Genomic DNA, 15,800 nt, shown 5'->3' on the forward strand with positions numbered 1-15,800 from the left:
GCCATGCCCTCCTGCAGACTTTACTTGGTTCTACTCTAATATAAAATAAAAAGTTATAAAAAAAAAACAAAAACAAACCCTTGAGATTTGGGACTAAAGGCTTTAGAAGCACAAAATTCCACCAGCTCCTGGACCTGAGACTCGGAGGCATTGTCTCCTCGTGGCCATACTTCCGGGAACCTGGCTGGACAGCAGATTCCGGGTGGACAGAGCTAGGACAGCAGGTGTCCTGTGGCTGGTGTGTGCATCTGTGTCGCTCTGCACATCTGTGAGGCACGTGCGCTCTGGGCTTTGTTAGCAAGAACAAAAATCATGATGGCCTTCCGACACCCTCGGGCTTAACGTGTAGCTCTTTTCTTTTTTTCCTGCTTGGCTGCAAATGTACAGAGGAAGTGAATCTCCACTGCTGATGACCTCATTTCCACTGTTTCTCAATGAGGTGCTGGCCTGCCAGAAGGGCGCTTACTCAGCCGGTCACTGGGCCGAGGGGCGTGGAAGGAGCTGCAGGCAGGGAGGGTGGCCACATCGCCCTGGGCTCCGCTGACCCCAGCCCCGCAGGCCTCTGCCCTCAGGAGAGTGGTTGGTTGGGGGCCCTTCCTGAGATGAAGCGATGAGAAGTAGCTACTCCCAAACATGAAGAGCGCGGGTGGACGGGATCCGCTGGACGGGGCGGGGGCTCTGGTTCTGTGCACAGATACCGGTGCCGTGACATTGACAGAGGTTTCCTGTGTTTATGCCATGGAAATGAATCACCCAACAGAATCAGCAAAACATCTATTATTGATGACGTTGGCCAAACCGGAGCTAAACTGACTCTTTATCCAGATCCAGTGACCATGAAAAATGACTTTTATTAAATCAATAGATCAATTCAAAGCCAATAAGTCAAGGCATCCAGAGGTCGATCAAAACAGTGTTTTAGCACAGGGAGCACAGAGGTCAGGTCTGCACAAGGCTGAACATTTCCAACACACCAGGACCACCTACGAGCGAGCGGAAAGTTAAAAACGATATGCTTTTAAATGAACTGTACTTCAGTAAAAATTTTTTAAACATCAATTATATCTCAATAAAATATCATTTCTTCAATTTTGAAGAAAAATAGAGACAGGCACTGATTTGCAGTTACAGACATTGTATACGTGATGCAAAGAGGTGATACACACCGAGAGCTCTGTAGAGAGCAGCTCTCGCTGATGGTAAAGTGCTTCTCCCCAGCAAAGCCCCGTGCCAGGCATTTTCCGTCTCATCCAGTCCTGTGGCTTGTGTCCAATCTGCAGTTGGTAGAAGCCCCATTTCACACGTGAGAAAGTCGGGGCTCCAGGCAGGGTTGGAGGGTGGCGAAGAGCAGAATGTGGACACATGGAGACCAGATTCCTGACCACTGGAGGGGGGGTCTGTGTGCAGCGGTTCCCCGCTGCGGCCGCGGGGCAGGGGGAGGAAGTCTGCGCCTCAGGACGCTCCGGGGCCCTCCTCACCCCCCACACCCCCACACCCCCTCACCTCCCCACCCCCCCACCTCCCTACCTGCCCCCAGCCCCCCACCTCCCCACCCCCCCACCCCCCCACCTCCCTACCTGCCCCCAGCCCCCCAACCAGCCTGCTCACCACAGGCCTCTTGAGACCTCTGGTCCCAGCCGACTGGACCCGGCCTCCCCAAAGCTGGTGTCTGATCCTCTCCACACACACGCTCACGTTGTCTCACATACACACACGTACACGGACAGGCACACAGACAGACACACACACAAACACATAGGCTGACACACACACTGTCTCATACACATACGTATGTGAACAGACACACACTGCCTCATACACAAGCATAGGCCTGCACACACACTGTGTCTTACACACACACTCACACTGTCACACACATACTCACACATACATGGACAGACACATATACTGCTTTACACACATACACATGCATAGGCCAATATGCACACTCTCACTCTGTCTTACACACTCACACTGCCTCACACACAGAGACACACATACACACACACTCCATCTCACACACATACACACACAGTCACACACACACACAGAGGCCAACACACACCCTGTTTTACACACACACACACACACACACACACACACACACACTGAGACTGTTTCACACACACATACATACATGGACTGGCACACAGGCACACACATCCACTCACACTGCCTTACACACATACACACTCACAAATGTAGGCACACACACGAGCACATGCACACCATCAACACGCACTGTCACACCCTAGCCACACACCCACAGGGGTTCGCTCTCACAGCAGCCAGGACCCCAGGCCGTCCAGTGAGACCCGGGTGCTTTCCTCCTTACATCCCTCCCCCATCCCTGCCCCATCGCGGGCTCGGATCGCAGGCGGAGGATTGAGAAACACCATGACTCTCTCATGTGAACGCTCGGAAAGGAAAGCACCAACGGGGGCGATGTTGAAATAAGAAAGGGGAGAGGGTTCTGAAGATGGCCCTGGGTAAATCAGAGAGAGACCGATGCGTGCTGAGGGCCGGGGGAGCTGGGTGAGCGTGATCAAGAAAGAAACGGAAATGCTATGACAATTTCTTTCAAAGCTGACATCTGAGAAGAGCAGGGTTTTGAAGCGGGGGTTGGGCTTTCTGAGGACAATCTCTGCTCGGGAACTTAAAAAACTTCTCTGAGAGCATTAGGGAGCTCACAGGCCAGGCAGCGGTGTAGACGCTGTGTCTTACGCTCTTCAGCAAGGCCTCTCGTGAGGGGCTTTATGGATTTCTGTTTGCACAGTGGATTCAAACCCACTTAGGTAAACCTCAGGTTGGCGGATGAGACCTTGGATGAGACAGTGAGACAGAAGCCACACGGTGGAGGATAAGCTTCAACGAAGATGCAAACAACACGGGTTCCTGTTGTAGGGAAGGGGCGGGTTGGAGGGGGTGCTTGAAACTGTCACCCATACAAAGACAAACTGAAGAAACGAACATTGCTCCTTATTAGACACTCACATGTCAATCAATACTTCACCAAGCAACACAGAGGGGAAAATTTGCCCAAATAACGCTTTCAGATCAGATCAGATCAGTCGCTCAGTCGTGTCTGACTCTTTGCAACCCCATGAATCACAGCACGCCAGGCCTCCCTGTCCATCACCAACTCCCGGAGTTCACTCAGACTCACGTCCATCGAGTCAGTGATGCCATCCAGCCATCTCATCCTCTGTCGTCCCCTTTTCCTCCTGCCCCCAATCCCTCCCAGCATCAGAGTCTTTTCCAATGAGTCAACTCTTTGCATGAGGTGGCCAAAGTACTGGAGTTTCAGCTTTAGCATTATTCCTTCCAAAGAAATCCCAGGGCTGATCTCCTTCAGAATGGACTGGTTGGATTCCTTGCAGTCCAAGGGACTCTCAAGAGTCTTCTCCAACACCACAGTTCAAAAGCATCAATTCTTCGGCGCTCAGCCTTCTTCACAGTCCAACTCTCACATCCATACATGACCACAGGAAAAACCATAGCCTTCACTAGACGGACCTTTGTTGGCAAAGTAATGTCTCTGCTTTTGAATATGCTGTCTAGGTTGGTCATAACTTTCCTTCCAAGGAGTAAGCATCTTTTAATTTCATGGCTGCAGTCACCATCTGCAGTGATCCTGGAGCCCAGAAAAATAAAATCTAACACTGTTTCCACTGTTTCCCCATCTATTTCCATTAAGTGATGGGACCGGATGCCATGATCTTCGTTTTCTGAATGTTGAGCTTTAAGCCAATTTTTTCACTCTCCACTTTCACTTTCATCAAGAGGCTTTTGAGTTCCTCTTCACTTTCTGCCATAAGGGTGGTGTCATCTGCATATCTGAGGTTACTGATATTTCTCCCGGCCAAACCCATATATATATAAATAAAACATGATGTCCTTAAAAAGACCCGGAACCCAAAGAGCTTACGTTCCAATCAAGTCCCAAAAACAAGAATGGCAGAAACAGAGGAACACATATGTTCTTTATCGCTGTTCATAAATGTCAAGGAGTTGCTGAAATAGCTGGAATGTCTTGGAGCCCCGAGTCCCTGAAGTTTCCAAAGCTTCTTCAGGGAGTGTAATGAGGTGTGGGAGGAACGTGGGTCAGTGTCTGGGAGGGAGGCGGGCAGGCACACCCGGGAGCACACACAGCCTCAGACAAGCAGGGAAGAGGGGGCGGTGACCGCATCTCGGGGTGGGCGGAGCCAAGGAGGATGTAGCGCAGTTGGGTGGAGCCCCCACTGTGCCTTAGGTAGGAGGGAACATCTGTGAGGATGGTAATTAAGGGCAAAATCAGGGCTGGTCTTCGTCTGAATAAGCACAGTGGAAAGCCACAGCCTTGGAAGTGTAGAGTTCTGGAGCTTGCCACACCCACATACCACGGGGTAAAGTCCCAGCTTCGTTGACTGGGTAAAGTCCAGTCGGGGGTGGGGGCCATCATGCCCACAAGAAGGGAGCTCTGTGATCAGCCGGATGCCAGTAGATGATGTTGGATCAACACCATCCAGCAAGCGGTCACTAACAGAATATCAGATCTCTTGTGCTTGCCTGTTGAACATCATTTTAAAGTTATGTATGTGCCTTTCCTTTATTTTTATTTTTAATCATTTGGAGGAGAAGGCATTTTAGATACAGAAAACTTGCATAGGTACTAAATTTGGTTGTCATCTTTCCCCAGCCTCCTATGCTCCATGACAGTCCCCAGTCTTTCCATATTTCTGATGGCTTGACAGTTTTGAGCATCGCTGGTCAGCTATTCTGCAGAGTCCCTCCATTTGCTTTTTCTGATGTTTCTTCATGAATAGACCACAGTTAATGGATTTGGGGAGGGGGGAGAGACCACAGAGGTGAAGGGCCGTTCTCAGCACAGCGTATCCAGAGCGCGCACTGCCTCCCTGATGTGTAAATGATGACAGGAACGCAATCACCTAACCCCGGGAATGCTTGTCATCGCCCCCTCCTCCAGAACTCCTTCTTTGTAAACAAGTCACCAAGTCCAGAGGGCTGGGCTGGGGGCGTCTGTGTAAATTATTTGGAGCTGGTCTGTAAGGATGCTCATCCCTTGCCTCCCGTCTCTGTATTTATTCAGTGGTTTCTTTATGTCCACATGGACTCAGGCAGGTGCATTTTGGACTTTGCGTTATAACGCAGTACTGTGCTATTCGCTTTTGCTCCCATCGGGACAACTCTGGCTATTCCAGAGCTTTGGGGTGGCCTTGGGTTGACGCGTGTGTCCCTTTGACGTGCTCCTGACTTCTGGTGAAGGAAGCACTTCCTCACTTTCTGCTGCTACAACGTGGCTCAGGCTTGTCTTCCGTTTTCCCTGACCTAGTCCTGGAACGAGCCCTTTCTCCCAAGAGCCCGGGTGCCTTTTATCAGAGAACTGCATTTCGAAACCAAGTTGTGGACCCAGCGTGGGCTTCCCGCTCCTGGAATGTCCCTGCGTCTGGGCCCCCCTCAACTAACAGAACTGGGAAATGTGTGTATGGATGCTAGCTCGTGTGTGCACACAAGTCTATCAGTGCTTCCGAATCCATCCCTTAGCATCTGTGCTAGGCTGCACCTGAGTTCACCCCGAGGTCTCTGGCCCTAATCTAGCCCCCCCTCCACTCCATGTATCCACAACCTCCCATCCCCGCCCGGGAAACCTGGCTCCTGCCACCCACCACTTCTCTGCTTGATCCCAGTGCACATGCGAAGCTGCTTCAGAGCTCTGAGCCCACACCCCGACCGCACACTTTCATCTATGCTTTTGAAGCACAGAATCTTCACGTATTAAACTCCGTGCATAGCGAAAGCTTGGAAATGTAAAGGTCCATGAAAGAGTCAAGATTCAAAAAGACATCAGGCGCCAGAATAAGGAATCCAAGCAAAATAGGAATGAACAGAATGCACGAGGGTTTGGAAACAGGTGACTCAAGAATAGCAGGGACCAGGCTAAACAGCCGTTCATAGGACAGGGGACGGCGTGGACGTGTTCGGTTGACCGCAAGCCCGGGGTGTGGATGTACAGCTGAACAAAGCCCATGGCTAGAGCCGGCACCGCTGAAATAGCCTGTTCCAGCTAAGGCAGGGAAGTGGCTCAGGGCCCCGCACAGGCCTCTACACATGCAGGCACTTCTATCCACCCTCTGCAAGAGTGCCCGGGAGAGCGAACAAGAGGCATGGGGTCATGTTCCTAAAATACTACCAGGGATTAGATGTACCCAGGGCCACTCCAGGGGACAGAACTGAGACCTGCGCATCTGAGGATCGCTCCCAAACGGCTGAGACTGAGCGAGGGTTGGGGCGGGCCGTCCACCCCACACGCTGTGACCTGGGGGACAGCACACTCAGCACCCTGGAGCTCCAGGATGCCAGGGTTCCACGCTGGAGGTCATGTCCTGGAGGATGGGTCTAGAAGAAGCTGGAAGGCCCGCCCCACTGGGTCGCTCATGACAAAGCTTCAGTGCAGAACTGAAAGTGGAGTCGGAGCAAGGGAGGTAGGAGGGCAGGAGAGCCAGAGCTAGGGCCAGGAGGAAGAGGGGCCAGGAAAGACTGCCCAGGTCAAAGTCTGCCTGTGGCTCAGCCCCGGCGCACTGTGTGCTCACAGGTCACAGAGCAAAATGGACCCCGGTGAGCACAGCAGAGGAACGCAGAGTTTTGTGCGATTAGCAGGAAAACTTTCTAACAATGAGAGCTGTCTAAAAATAAAACATAATCCCCATCAAGAGAGACATTCAAACAGACTCAGGCAACATTAGCGGGCCTGGCTGCCAGTGACAAACCACAGCAGACCCACTGTGATCACGAGAGATTAGCATGCTGGGAAGAGAGACCTGGGTTCTGTCGGGCTCGGAGGACAGCTGAACCAGGGTGAGCTGGCGGGATCCCTGGGAATTGAGGCTTGCTCCTCAGAGGTTCAAGGTGTCTGGGAAGAATCGCACATTTAGGGGCCACAGGGTGCTGGAAACGTGCTTGATCGGCGTGGTCTTCGGTTTACCTTCTGTTCTTTATTTTACATCTATTTTTATTGGAGTATAATTGCTTTACAGTGTTGTGTTAATTTTTGCTGTACAAGGACATGAATCAGCTATATGTGTCCATATGTCCCTTCCTTCTCAAACCTCCTTCCCACCCTCCTGCATATATATTTTTGATTAAAAAAAAAAACAGATAATATTTAAAGGAACCTCCCCCCTGCCCCACTGAATTGAGTCCAGAGGCCCAGATTCTAAACCTGACTCAACACACACTCCCCACCGGAGCTTAGACTGAGTGAGAGTTCTCAGATCTCATTCAGCTCTAAATTTTTTCAAAGGAAGAGTTTGTCATTTAAAACAAGACTATCTAAGTGGTCACTTTATTAGAATGTCATTGAGCCTCTTTTCCAAGCGCAGCTAACCTTTCCTTAGCATTTTTGTTAGCAGAAGGAAAAGGGATTGAAAAGCAAGCATCTGACTTCCCACCAGGGACGCAATTCAAATCGTGGGGAGGAGAAACACGTGAATGGATCCAAAGCTCACAAATAAAGCGGCCAAAAAAAGTCAACTTAGATGTATGACAGCACCTCACAACGTGTGCCAGAAAGTGGCAAAAATGTGTGAGAGGTGAGACCAGGCGTTGTGTCGGGACGAGTTTAGAAAGGGATACAGCCGCACAAAGTCCAGGGCCACTTTGGTTACACATGGAAAGACATCTGTCATGGGATATTATATGTTGTGCGGGCACCTAGGAGCACAGTGGTAAGAAGGACTTCTGAGGGTTGAAAAGGAAGACAGAAAGCAGAGAATTAGCACACGAGCTAAGAGCCCGACGCCTTGGAGGAGCTCAGCAAATGCTAGTTGGATGAATAACTCAAAGCTGGTGATAGAATGGAGGGGTCCACATGGGAGGAGATGTTTAGTTTGCAAAACATGAGTAAATAAGTACATGTCCACGGGGAGACTAACTCAGTCTGATACTGATATTTATAACCACATGTGTTTGCAAGTCATTTGGGCAAAGGTGTAAGGTCAGCACCTGAACCAAGATTCTGAGCAAAACATGTGGATAAAAGTAAATATGTGCAGAATCATGAACAGAAAGTACACAGTGGTTACCGGGGAAGAGAGAAGTTATCTCCCAAAAGGATTGGGGGCAGCCCAGAGCACAGTGGGACACCATCCCGGGGAAACCAGCAAGTCTGGATGGTGAGCATCCAGCCACGAGTCAGGCAGTACTGCGGTACTGCTTCCTGGGCAGTTTCTGCATCTCCATTGGTTAGCATGTTTCTCTAGCCCTGGTCATCCCTCTGGCCCACCCAGATCTTGGAGGTCTCACCTGACCCTGCAGTTCTGGGGTTTGGGGAAGACAGTGTGAGTTATTTAAAATGAAAGAGAAAACTTGGGTTTGGGACATTTTGATCATTCTGTTAGTCTGTCAACAAGCTTCCTGGGCTTCTAAGGTAGAAACATGGCATTGATTAGAGAGTTTGCAAAAGAAACACTCATCCCTTGGAAACTCAAATCACAACACAAGACACACAGAAAGTTCATTATGAAAAGAGGCAGCTTTAAAAAATGCTGAAATAAAGACAATACAATAAAATGTTGAAACAATAAAACAATAAAGAGATACATGAGCTGAGTTTTCAATAAGATAAACGACTATTGGGCATTTGGGGATGACCGAAGTGAGTTCAGACACGACTTGGGAAGAAGTCTGGAAGGCCTTGGGTGAACGCCTCCCAGGACCCAGTGCTCTGTGCGTGATCTCCTCTAACCTTGAGCTCCTGGGAGCCGGGGTGGGCAGGATCACCTCCGGTTTGCAGACGGGACGCTGAGCCTCTCAGAAATGAGGTCACCTTCCCGAGTTCCCACGGCTCTGACGTGGAGGAGACAGAGTCAGTTGCCCGTGACCCTCACAGTGCGTGTTCCTCTCGCACATCTCCGGGGTCACGTGATGGGCGAAACGACGGCGTAGAACAAAAGTCAGGTTTAAAATGCGTCAGCTTTGGTAACAACAAGCCTGAGTGTGGGGGAGCCAGCCTTGAAGAGCTTTCCTGAGCAGGTTGCAAAGGCAGCACTTCCTCTGGGGCTCTGCCCATGGAGCATGCCTCCCTGTCAGTTCAGGGCCAGGCTTTACTTATCTATTTGTTTGTTTTTGAAGGAGTTGATTTGCAGTGTTGTGTTAGTTTCTGGTGCACAGCAAAGTGACTCAGGTGTGTGTGTGTGTGTGTATGAAAAAATGAAAGTGTTAATTACTCAGTCGTGTCTGACTCTTTGCGATCCCATGAACTATAGCCCACCAGGCTCCTCTGTCCATGGGATTCTCCAGACCAGAATACTGGAGTGGGTTGCCATTATCCTCTCCAGGGGAATCTTCTCGACCCTGGGATTGAAGCCAGGTCTCCCACATTGCAGGCAGATTCTTTACATCTGAGCCACCAGGGAAGCCCACATATATGAAAACCCTGAGAGAGAGATATATATATATATATATATATATATCAGAGAAGGCAATGGCACCCCACTCCACTCCTCTTGCTTGGAAAATCCCATGGACGGAGGAGCCTGTTAGGCTGCAATTCATGGGGTCGCTAAGAGTCGGACACGACTGAGTGACTTCACTTTCACTTTTCACTTTCATGCACTGGAGAAGGAAATGGCAGCCCACTCCAGTGTTCTTGCCTGGAGAATCCCAGGGACAGGGGAGCCTGGTGAGCTGCCGTCTATGGGGTCGCACAGAGTCGGACACGACTGAAGTGACTTAGCATATGTATATATATACTTTTTCATATTTGTTTCCATCATGGTTTATTGCAAGATGTTGAATAAGTTCCTTTTCATTTACTGTAGGTCCTAGTTTTGTTTTTTAATCTGTTTTATATATAGTGGTGTGTATCTGTTAATCCCAAACTCCTAATTTATCACTCTCCACACCTTTCATCTTTGGTAAACATTTTTTTTTCTATGTGTGTGGGTCTATTTCTGTTTTGTAAATAAGTTCATTTGTATTATTGTTTTAGATTCCACATATAAGTGATATTGTATGGTATTCGTCTTCTCTTTCTGGCTTACATCACTTAGTATGACAGTCTCTAGGTTCTTCCATGTTGCTACAAATGGCCTTATCCCATTCTTTTTATGGCTGAGTAATATTCCATTGTATATATGTATCACATCTTCTCTATCCATTTATCTGTTGATGGACACTTAAGTTGCTCCCATGTCTTGCTATTGTAAATAGTGCTGCAATCTTTGAGTGTATCTTTTTGAATTAGAGTTTTCTCCAGATAGATGTCAAGGCTCTATTTTTCACACACTTCCCTTTCACTACAACGTCCTTAAGCAAGGTCAGCCTTAGGATTCAGGGAAAACCCCGTGTGAAATAGCATAGATGTTTCCATCAGACCATGAATCAGTTCCTGGTGGAGAGATGCCTGTCACCCTGGATTCTACTTGCTCTGCTTTCCAAAGATTTGGCCTATAAATCAGAGACCAGGAGCCCACGAGCAAAAATTTAAGAAAGAGTTGTTTTTGTTAATTGTTTGTAAATTGCTTTCTTTATGGGACAAGCAGCATAACCAGACCCCGTGGACTACACGAGTAGTATTCCCGCTCACCAAGAGAGAGAAGGAGCAAGGCTCTGGGAGAGGCTGTCCCCTCTCCCCAGCTCCGTCGTCTTTTCTCTGTTTCCCACAGAGATCTGGGCCACAGGGATGATTGATCCTGAAGAAAGAAATTCTATCTTCTCCAAGAGGGAACTTGCTGCACGCCCAGGGTTGAGCTGAAGTCACTAGTGAATGGGAATATCGTGTTGAAGAGTCATTTTGACTCTGATCATTCTACATACGATTTCTCCATTGAAATACCAAGTTCTGGAAGTCAGAAGTGAGTCAAAATGCAGCTCTTGTCGTCATGGTTCCCCAGATGATTCCGCACTTTGGACCCCAAGCTTTGCAGACTCATTGGTCAGAGGCCTGGCCTAGGGGTCACATCCTACTTCCAGTCTTGACCACAGGACAAGATGTCCCCTGGAACAAGTGACTTTGCTTCTCCAAACCTCTATTCAAGCTCTAAAATCTAGAAATTCTGTTACTCGACCTTCAGAGGCCTGACTGTGTGCTAAGTTGCTTCTGTCCGACTTCATGTCTGACTCTGTGCTACCCTATGGACTGTAGCCAACCAGGCTCTTCTGTCCACGGGGAGTCTCCAGGCAAGAATACTGGAGTGGGTTGCCACTTCCTCCTCCAGGGGAGAGCACTGACTACAGTGCTCCAAAGGTGGCCCTTCTGCAGGAAACATAGACACCAACAATTAAAGATCTCCTTAAACGTCTGTCAAATGCATGAATGATTGGACCGTCGAGTGCTACTCAGGGCTCAGAAACCATTTTCCTGAAAACTTTGAAGGAACCATCAAAGGCAAAGTTCAGCAACCAAAAACTGGAGACTTTGATTTATTGTCACCGAACAAGTTGAAAAATCTTAGTAAGAGATACTCGAACCTTTTAAGTATCATCTCGTGGTAATAATGACCTCTCATGCATATTTATGCACTTAGCTCTGTAATAACCACTTGAAAGACTAGGTTTTTTTTCCCCCCTGGGGAATGAAGCTATGTGAAAACGTGACAAAATATTCCAAGTTCAAATGTCCAAATATGGAAACCTACGAAATGTTGGAATTTCCCCCCCAAGTAGAAAGCACCTGAGTGTTTATTGACTCAGGGACCATTCAGACACTCAGGTCGGCCTTGAGAATCCTAAAAACTTACCTGCCCCTGCTGCTCAGCATTCTTCCTGGGGAACATAGGCTTGACTCATTAAAGTGTAGGTGGGTTAGTCTGGGTTGAGACAGGTAATGTTTGGAGACAGGGAAAACTGGCCAGCTGTTGGGTATTTAACAAAGAATTCCAAAAGGGCTCAGTAGTCAGAGTTGCTCTTCAAAACCTCATTACTGTTGTTCAATGTCATTCATTACCCTTGGAAAGTAAAATCATATGACCCCATTTCCTCAGTAAGTTAATTATTTTATTTCTTTGTAGAGGCAAAAACACTACTTTTATTGTTAATTAATATGCTAAAATTAGGTTATACCATTCTGGAGATGCAAGATTGAATTTAGTACTTTCCAATATGTTTTTTAAAAGCTGGTCAAAAATAAATGCCTTCAACATCTTTTCTTTTTCCAACTGAGCATAAATTTCCTTCCTATGAAATTTCATTCCTTCTTGCTGCTCTAAGTGACATAATGCCACTTATTTTCCAAAGGGAGGAAAGAATAAAAATAATGAGACATTCAGTTAGCATTTTGAAATTCAGTTATTTAATAGGCAAGCCCCCCCCCCACTCCAAAAAAAAAGAAAGGAAGGAAGGAAGAAAAGCAAAAATACAACAAAAAAGGTGCAATCACCCACAAGTTCCAGGACCAAAAGAATTAAATGGAACAATAAGGAGAATTCTTTATTTGGGGACTAATTTCAGGCACTTCAGATTTTTCTCTTCCCTGTTGATTAAAGTGAAGATGGGAAATTCTGAAATTTCTTCTCTCGCAGAGACGGAGCATGAGAGCCCCGTCAGACGCGAAGGCGCACAGTGACTTCCTGGTTCCCTCTGTTGTTCTGCTGTAATGAAATCCCCTCTGATATATCTGCCATCGCCCACTGTTAATTACTTTTCTATTTATTTAGTAGACCTACAAGTGGAAGGCAATCTATTGCCAGGGAATTGTTTGACTTCTATGCTAAGTAGACGGCATTCCGATCCAGTGAGGTTGACAGCAGCCTGAGTGGACTTTTATCTCATTGCCACATTAAATTAGCACCCAGCAGGTCCTAGATACAAGAAGGGTATTTTTTTTTTTTCCCTTCTCCAGAAGGTTAATAGTCCTTGGAAGTCAATAAACTGGTCCTGGGCATTCTCTGTGGTCAGGCCCTGCTTCTGTTTCCCTGGAAATGATAAGAAGGAAGAATTAACTGGAGGGTTCACATGCCTGGAGGGTAAGAGTGGGGTGGGACTTCATGTGAAGGGTCTAACTCAGTATGGACGGAGCCCTTTACATCCATCAGGTAAAGTGTCTCCTGGAGAGAAACAGAAGAGGGTTCAAGTCTAAAGAACAAGAATGGTTACAAGTCCATGACGTGGCTTTGTTCCTTGGCACCAGCTTTTACCGGGCAGATGTGTGAATTCAGTTCAGTCCCTCAGTCGTGTCCGACTCCTTGTGACGCCATGGACTGCAGCGTGCCAGGCCTCCCTGTCCATCACCATCTCCCACAGCTTGCTCAAACTCATGTCCATGGAGTCAGTGATGCCATCTAACCATCTCATCCTCTGTCATCTCCTTCTCCTCCCGCCTTCAATTGTCTCCTCCTCCCACCTTCAATCTTTCCCAGCATCAGGGTTTTTTCCCATGAGTCAGTTCTTCCCATCAGGTGGCCAAAGTATTGTTGTTTCAGCTTCAGCATCAGTCTTTCCAATGAATATTCAGGACTGATTTCCTTTAGGACGGACTGGTTGGATCTCCTTGTTGTCCAAGGGACTCTCAAGAGTCTTCTCCAACACAATTCAAAATCATCAGTTCTTCGATGCTCAACTTTCTTTATAGTCCAACTCTCACATCCATACATCACTACTGGAAAAACCATAGTTTTTACTATACAGACCTTTGTCAGCAAAGTATTGTCTCTACTTTTTAATACTCTGTCTAGGTTTGTCATAGCTTTTCTTCCAAGGACTGAATTATGTGTGAAATACAGCCACATTAATATGGGTCTGAGTTTCCTTCAGGTTTCCCTGGTCGTTCAGACCATAAAGAATCTGCCTGCAGTGCAGGAGACCTGGGTTTGATCCCTGGGTCGGGAAGATCCCCTGGAGAAGAGAATGGCTACCTACTCCAGTATTCTTGCCTGGAGAATCCCATGGATAGAGGATTCTGGTGGACTACAGTCCATGGAGTCACAAACAGTCAGACATGACTGAACCACTAACACTTGACCTTCCTTCTCCACACCAGGGTCATCTGGTGGTCAGCTAAGAGGAAACAGAGGCTGGGGGAAGGCTGATCTCCGCAATCTGCTTTGGGTGTTTTGGGGGAGCTGAGGGAGAAGCAGATGCCATGGATGTCCAGTTAAAGGCAGTTATTTAAAGCAGAGAGGAGCACAAGCCCCACGAATGAACGGTCAGTCCAGACACCTCTCCGTTAGCCATGGTGGGTCCTCCCATCCAGGAGCAGGAGGGAAAGCCCACCTCTATTTCACCCACCTCTCACTGTGCGCCCTGCTTGTTTCAGTGAGACTGCAAGGGACCCAATCTCCTTCTGCGACATTACAGGAGCCGAGAGGAGAGGCCCCATTAGGGCAGCTGCAGAGGACAGGCTCTCGATTAGAATTCCATTTCCTGTTTCCACAGGGAGACTTCCGTCCGTCAGGTCCCACCTCAGTGGCAGGCCGCACTCTGTTCCCACGACCACCGGCGCTGGAGGGACTGCGCCCCGTGGAGTGTGGACCCCGGAGGGCACGACCTAAGGAGGGGACCCTCTCCTGGCACCCACCCCGGCCCAGGCGCGCCTCCAGCCCCGGAGCCTGCCTCTGGCCTTCCTCCGTCACAGCAGCTTCCTCTCTGGTCCGCTCATCATGGCCGTCATTTCCTGAGACCGTCAACTCCGAGAAGCATTTCCTGACCCTCCAGGGCTCACCCCGGTGACCCTCTGGCTCTGAGACTTGGGAAGGCTCGCCCTGCCCTCCTCACCAGCCTGGAAAGCAGGCTCTCATGTCCTACAGGAGGGGTCGTTCTGTAGGTACTGGTGTAAAATCCTGAGACTGGGAGCTGCAGGCATCTCTCTCCTCCAGGCTCCACTGACATCGAACTGGAAGCTTTGTCCATCCACCAACTTACTTGCTGGGACCCCACTGTCCTTGGGCGTACCTCATAGCCCAGGCTGAAACCTCCCCGCCCCGATTCAGCTCTGGCTCCATCCCACGGGCTCGGCAATTGTCTATTTTGCACGAGTTCCAGTCAAGACATTGCGAAAGGAGAGTACCCCAGACCACCCTCCCCAGGGTGACCCCACTCCCCAGCACCTCTCTGCACCTTGGTGTCAGGGATACAGACACCGTCTCCTGATGGCAGGGTCGCTTTTGCGAGGGTAGGATTGGATCTCTCTCTTTTCTTCTCCAGTGGGAGAGTCAGTTATGCCTTGGAGTCTGTTAATCTTACAAACAGTTATGGAGTCGAAGAGACTGAATCGAACAGTTGAGGGTTTAAAGAAGTTGGAGCATCGTAGCCATTATTATAATGAAGTTCACTGATATATAATCATGGGTCTGGGTGACCAGGCACGATTCTTTTAAGTCTGAGAAATTGTAAATGATGCAGAGGAGTTTTTTATGGTTACCAACTAGCCTCCCCAAAACTTGTGGTCATGACCAACCATCCTCAGGTCTCCGATCTGGGCGGGGGTTGGGGGGGCACACCTACTCTCAACTTCATCACTGGGTCTCCAACACCTCTGTCCTGAAGCTTTCAAACCCGGCAGATGAGAAGGGACCTTCTCCTCCCCCCGCCCTGTGGGCGCAAGGTCCCGGAGAGGCCGAGGATGGCAGGACAGTAAGAGGAACGCGCTGCTGGCCCCTCCTCCCAAGGCCTGTTCATTTGTCTATCTCTTAAGTTTGGTTCCGTGGCATAAAAAACAGGATTTATCTTTCTCCACAGATGCCACAAACAGATGCTGAGAACCAGAGACCTTGCAGAGTCAATAAAAGATAAGTTATAAAATCTATAAAACTGCTGAAAGAAATCAGAATTTCAGCAACTTCCAGGGTGCTATTTTTTTTTTTCCC

The 15,800-nt window shown here is 48.6% G+C and overlaps 1 long non-coding RNA gene across 1 annotated transcript; it reads right to left on the bottom strand.

Annotated features, from left to right (window-relative positions):
- Positions 1–831: 831 nt before the first annotated feature.
- On the bottom strand, positions 832–1,430 carry LOC139184984 (uncharacterized). The gene is made up of 2 exons (XR_011568562.1): positions 1,167–1,430; positions 832–983 (listed from the first exon to the last, which is right to left on the bottom strand). It is a non-coding gene; the product is annotated as an uncharacterized lncRNA (long non-coding RNA).
- Between the last annotated feature and the right edge of the window lie 14,370 nt (positions 1,431–15,800).

Source organism: Bos indicus, chromosome 9 (genome assembly GCF_029378745.1).
Source record: "Bos indicus isolate NIAB-ARS_2022 breed Sahiwal x Tharparkar chromosome 9, NIAB-ARS_B.indTharparkar_mat_pri_1.0, whole genome shotgun sequence".
NCBI lineage: Eukaryota > Metazoa > Chordata > Mammalia > Artiodactyla > Bovidae > Bos > Bos indicus.